This window comes from Hippocampus bargibanti, linkage group LG12 (genome assembly GCF_051943395.1).
Source record: "Hippocampus bargibanti isolate YZ-2025 linkage group LG12, ASM5194339v1, whole genome shotgun sequence".
NCBI classification, from domain to species: domain Eukaryota; kingdom Metazoa; phylum Chordata; class Actinopteri; order Syngnathiformes; family Syngnathidae; genus Hippocampus; species Hippocampus bargibanti.
In genome coordinates this window covers 11,491,823-11,498,411 of record NC_142745.1, presented here as the reverse complement: position 1 = coordinate 11,498,411, position 6,589 = coordinate 11,491,823, and the positions used below count along the sequence as shown (strand labels likewise).

The 6,589-nt window shown below is 38.1% G+C and overlaps 1 long non-coding RNA gene across 2 annotated transcripts in view; it reads left to right on the top strand.

Annotated features, from left to right (window-relative positions):
• Positions 1 to 659: 659 nt before the first annotated feature.
• The window catches only part of LOC148890482 (uncharacterized), an 85,864-nt gene continuing 79,934 nt past the window's right edge, over positions 660 to 6,589 (top strand). For both annotated transcript variants that reach the window (XR_016116602.1, XR_016116601.1), the window contains exon 1: positions 660 to 787. This is a non-coding gene — a long non-coding RNA (uncharacterized LOC148890482). The remainder of the gene's footprint in view (positions 788 to 6,589) is intronic.

The window sequence follows — 6,589 nt, the reverse complement described above, 5'->3', positions numbered from 1 at the left end:
TGTGGATTTCATCGCTAGGCCTTCAGTAGTGCTACATCTCAATCAATCCAGACTGAAAAATAGTGTGGTGTGATTTACTACAAGTCCGCTAGGGGCTACCATTAGCCAGGAAATAACTAACCGAACTTTCTTAACAATGTCCATTTTTTTTTTTTAAAGTCCGTCTTGAAAATTGCTTTAACAGTAAATCTCCAATTAAATCCGTTTATTTTCCTCCTTCGGCCATTGTGTGTTGACAAAACTGCTATTAAATCAACAATATATTTGCTTATGCAGCTCGTTACCGAGGCAGTGTGCTTGCTCTGGCCAGTTTGACTTGTCACTCGGGGCTGGCAATACGATGATTGGCTAATGACTAGCCAATCATAATTTGCGAAAACTCTGACGTTGGCAGCACCTTCCAGCAGGCCCTGGTAACAAATTATGTCTGAAATGTGATTGGTTAAATGCTTAAATACGAAAACACGGCTGGAAGCTGCCCAACAGTGGAAAAGTAATGAAAATAGCTGAAAGATAATTTGGAATTATTAAAAAAATATATATGGACAAAATATAATAAATTAGTCTGACATTTTTAGGGCGAGGGGGGGGGGTTATCATGCCAACCTAACAGGGGGCAGGGGGGACGTAATCGCCACTTCTGGCGCGACGTACGTGACGTACGTGACGTACGTAGTGGTCTTTTCTACTTCCTGATTACCAATTGACATTCATTTCAAACATTTCTGCAAAGGAAAATATACTACTGCAATGAAGAAATATTGACAACTCAAAGCTCCAAAATGCAGTAAGTGCTCGTTTTCGTGCATTCAGATGTCGTTCTTGTGTTGTATAATAATGTTCGTTCCAAATGCTGCCGAATCGTAGTTATGTCAACTCGGTCGTTGCCGGTTTCTGTTCGTTCAATCTTTGCTTGATTGAGCATTTAAGTGATTTAGAGGTTTCATTATTGGTCAGAGTTGTGGACTAATCTACCTTTGTCAAGCGTGATTTCGGGTCAAACAAATGACAATCCCAAAAAGTTGTGATGTTTTTTTTTTGTGAGGACGTTCTTGCTCTTTTTTGACACACGTCTCCTTGCCATTCATTTAAGGATGAAATAACTGTCTTCTTAAAAAATGTCTACCGGTGCATGTATTTTTTGGTGTTTGGGCACTGAATTTTCTTTATAGCGTACATAAAAAAAACGATAGCAGCTGTAAAAAAAGTTCTGTACATGGCATCAAATGTAAAAAGACAATTGTACGTGCATTATCCCATAAATATATATACACTATAATAAAAAATGTCAGCACTTTTCATTCAAACATTTGACTTTTAGTGATAATTCTCACCTAAAACAAAAGCTCACACTAAATTCTAAGACTTAAAGACTTTTAAGTAAGGCTCAGAAGCAGTCATTTTGCAGGGATTGTATTCCGTTTCGAGATTGTTTATACATTACATTAAATATGAATAATATTTACATTTTAAAAAGCACACTTTACAGTATAACATGACCAAAATGTATTTTCCATTTTATTAACTGTCACTTCATATAAAATAAACACAAACAAATGGACGTTTGCTGAGCCCAGCAAACGTCCCACTTTATAAGCGGTCCATTTTAAAACCGGGAAACAAATGACGACACTTTAGTGAGAAAGATATATCCATCTCTATGAGGAGGAGCGATGAAAACGGTTGCATGCAACTTGGTGCGTTGAAAGAATTGCTTCATAACCAAGAAAACAGTGTGAAAACCTACTCTGCGCGTGTATAATTGTCAAAACAGTGAACTGCATTGGCCATCTGCTACGCTCCCGCCTAATGTTGCCCATATATCACGGCCGTGTTAATCTGTTCTTATTGAAAGAGTACACACAGTTTCTCAAGACGAGATGATAAAAATCCCCTTACAACAGTAGCTTGTGTCGCTATATATTATGTCTGCTTAATGAGCAGAAGAATAAATGACGGTGTCAGTAATTAATAGGGTGTATGTCACGACAATACCTGACATAATTAAAGTTGATATGGTTGTAAAAGTAAAAAAAGAAAAAAAATATCAAGCAATGTGGCTGTAATTGAAACATCCATGGTGTGCTAACGCATTGTAATTATATTCTAATGGTGCTCATGTTTCAACCGTTGCGAGAGTCGTCATGACATATCGTGTCTGCACCTGCATTCCGTCCACGACTAATAACAATGGCTGTTTTCTCATGAGCAACCAGGAGTTTGAATTCTTTGGATTTTTTTTAATACCTTCTTCAGCTGAGACGGGAAACTTTTGTGTTTGCCAATGCAGCATAATGTTTGGCTGGGATTTTATTGTGAAATACAAGCTATTCTTATACTCTCACATAAAAATGGCATCTAGGATTTATCTCGGATTGATGGTACCTTGCATCTTGATATATTTTTAATGGACGGTTTTCCCCCATTGTAGCAACTTTGTACTATTATCTAAATCAGAATGTTTTATTCGCGCGGCTGCAACATGTCAAAGGTCCATTGACTTGTTTATCGGTCTGCGTATATGGATATCAGACGACACGGCGGGTACACTGAGGATAATAATCTTGTTTTTTTTTCTGACACCATCTTGGTTTCAGGGTTTAGTCATCGTCGATCTAGCAAAACTGATGTGTCAAATTTATCATTCATCAGCATTTTACACAAAACTCAGCATCAGCAGATACTACTGCTCTCACACGACATCCTGACATTAAGCATTTTGATCTGTTCATTGTGTAGTAGTGTCAGAAAACTATAGTTTTCAAACTATGCTGCTGTGTTCCTTCCAGGTAGAGTGAACGCTGGCGCGAATGGCACCCGCACAAACAAATCCTGTGACTGTAAAGTGTCCTTGAATGTTTTGAAAGGCGCTTAGAAATGAAATTGATTATTATTATTATAAATCACATTTGATTAAAAATCAGCTAAATTTAGCCATAAAATATAATTGTGCTGCAACTTTTTTGTCTCAAAATAGAGCATTGTGCGATCAACAGAAGCAAATAGGGATAAAGTAGAAAAATAAATATGAAGTATTTGCACGCACAAAATAAATGATAAACTCATTCACTGCCATTCCCAAATTTATTTGGGAATTGAAAATATGACGTGGAATTTTTTCGGCTTTTGGTTTTCTTGCGAGAGGATGCCCATAAAGCACTGGTCAGACCTCTGGCATTGTTTTTCCCTCCCACAAGGGGGTAGCATTTGCTTTTTGTACACCCGCCTCCATTTCAAGTTCAGATAACTCCAGATCCATATAACTTAGGAATTAACTTTTTTTCTGATGAAAGAAGAGTCTAAGGTTTCTTACACTACATTGAATGTTTATATTGTCCCTAAAACTTTGAGAGAAAATGACAAAAACCCTGGCACTGAAGTGGACACATTTTTGCACATCTCTGGTAGTGAATGATTTTGATAAAATGACGTGTTTTTTTAATGACTTATTTTAATTATGAGCCAATCTTTGAATTGAATTTTATTTTGATTTAAAGGACAACCAACACCATTTTTTTGTGTCCTAACTGACATCAGAAAAACGTTTTATAGCGTCTAAAATACCCAAAACACGCAGTATGATATTTTTAGTCAAATGCAAAACACCAATAAAAATGACTTAGTGTCCAAAATCTGCAAAAAAATTGAGCTGGGCATTTTCAGAAAGTCCCGTCCCAGTTCGTGACGTCACGCCAAGACGTTTTGCATTGCTAGTGAATCAAAACAATTGCTTCAGATTCGGAGAATATGCTTTCTTGTTACACCTCCAGTTATGAATATGAATCAAATAGTTCTGGAGAGTAAAGCATACATGTTTGCAATCAACTAAAGAATTTATTTGTGCCATTTTGAGGCAACATTCGGGGGAAATCTCTCACCAAAAAAAAGGCGCAAAATGACGACCTCCTGTGGCCACCTCCGTTTACACAGGCTGATAAATTCCTTATATGGCGCTTGGACGCCCTCTTCTGGCCTTCTGGTGGCTTTTGGGTGCAACACGAGGTTGTCAGACCAAACAAGTACAGCAAAATACATTGACATGATGGAAGGACCGCTAGAATGTGTCTTTTTTACGGTCCGGGCGGTCCTTTTGTGACGTCACGTACAGACTCGTCACCAACTCAAAAACAAGACTTCCTGAATATTCAGAATGAGTCTTAAAATGTAAAATATAGCTGTATATGTGGTGGAATCTTTGATAATTACGCTCAGCAGAAGTCATTTGAAGCCATTTTACAAATTATGGACACAACTTGTCCGGAGACGTCGGTTGTCCTTTAAGTATTTTCTGGTACTGCTCTGATACGTACTTCAAAGGTAGAAAATTTGCCGTCCCTCTACATAGCGATGTTTTTCCTCTGCAGGGACACATACTAAAACGTGAACATATCTTCATTTCTGTCCAAAGTTCTTCTCCTTTCGCTCTTTGACCCAAAAAATAACAAACTATAGAATCCATTCATGCACTCGCCATCGCGTTTTCCAACCAATCTTTGGATCAACATCTGACTGGGTGTTTTTTTAAAGGCATATCTAAGCAGTAGCCCCCCTCACCACAAATTGTTCCCCCTCCTTTCATGGATGGGGTCATCCCCACTTCGAGTAAACTGACTGACAGTTGTGGAATTAGATGTGCTTTCTCGCTTTTGAGAGGGAATGATGAAAGGCGTCTCTATCTCCGCTGCATCAATGGATGCGCCCAGGGCCAAACTAGCCCGGCAACGCCACCGCCTCCTGTTTTTTGCACCATGTCCTATGTAGTTATTTATCCGTCCTACTACCGGCGTCTTTTCTCACTCAATGAAATTAAGCCATGTCTAAAAATATCTGAAGGAATAGTCAGTCATGTTTTTTGCTGATAAGTAGACATTTTATTATTTGTCATTTTATTTGTGGTTCTATTGTTTTGTGTATTGTTTTTTTGATTGTGAAGTATCCTTGAGTGTTCTGAAAGGCGCTTGGAAATTACATTTATTATTATTATTATTATTATTATTATTATTATTATTATTATTATTACGTGCATGGCCCAACAAATTTTTAGTTTATGACATCGACGTGGCAATGTTTTTCCCTTCCACAAGGGGCAGCATTTCCCTCTTTTTCCCAGGTTTGCGCTTTGTTACAGATTCAGCTGTTGTGAAAGTCTGATGTAAACCAATATGTGTATTGCATTGTATTTTGGACAGCCTCCCGCATTTCTAGCTCATATAACTCCAGACTCATGTAATATAGGAATTAACTCTTTTTTTCTGATGAAATAAGATAGTCTAATGTTTCTTACAATGCAATTGAATGTTTATGTCATCCTAAAAGTCAATATTCTGTGGGCCCTACAATTCGAGTGGCAATTACAAAAACCCTGGCACTGGAATGGGCACATTTTTGCTCATCGTCTGGCAGTGAATGAGTTTTAACAAGGTCCTTTTCTGTGTATTTTTGAAACAGAGACAATATGTAAATCCATATGACAATGAACATTGGATTTATTGGACACCTAATTTTGGTGTTATAAATTCAGTTTATGACAAATAAAAAAAAAGGTGACTAAACAATCGATTCAAATGAAAGGCATTTTATCGACGTCATTCTTGGGTATCAACTCAATGAGTTAAAAACTGCAGGATTCATAGTACACCAGGTTGTTTGTCGCCAGCAACGACAGCAAAGGGGCATGTTGAAAGTCTTGTTTAAACAGTTTAATTGCATACACATTTTGAATGGAGCTAACCTAAATTTGTTTTTCTTCAAAATGGAAACTTATAGTGGGAAACTAGTTCAGGGGTGTCCAAAGTCGGCCCTCGAGGGCCGCCGTCCTGCCTGTTTTCCAGCTCTCCCAGGAGCAATGCACCTGATTCAAATGATCAGCTCATCAGCCAGCTCTGAAGCAGCATCAAAATGGTCCTGATGATTTGAATCAGGTGCGTTGATTAGTTTATCGATTTAAAAGTTCCAGATTTAACGTGAAAAGCAAGGAAAATTTAAAATCAGATGTGCACACCCTTTAAGTAATAATAATAATAATAATAATAATAATAATAATAATATCTTGCCGCCAGTTTTTACCCCATCTTTTTGATAGCAAATTGTTAGCACAAGTGTTCACCGATGTGCCCTGAAGGTTCATACCTTTACCAACACAATCACAACTTACTGAATGAAGTTGTTCACACTGTGAGTGTTTGACCTTGTGATTGCACCCCGGTGTGATGCCGATTACCTGTCGGCAGCTTTCGAAAACACACATACACACACACACAAATATCACCAACAATACCTCCGGGGCAGGTCACTGTCGTTTGCTGGAAGCATATTGCTTTTTAATGGGAGTGGAAACTTACACTCACACACATGAATTGTCACACGTGGGGACATGGTCTAGATTGTCCATTAAGGACAAGATTAGGAGAGCCCTGGAGTTTGACATTGAGATTGCTTGTGTGTCATTAGAGACAGATTTTAGGCTATTTTGTTGCCTTACGTCCATTTCTACTGACTGACGTATTACAACAAGTAATGTCGGAGATGTTCGGTCGGAGACTGTGAACAAAGGTTCGAACACAGGAAGATTGTCTTTTACTGCCGGCAG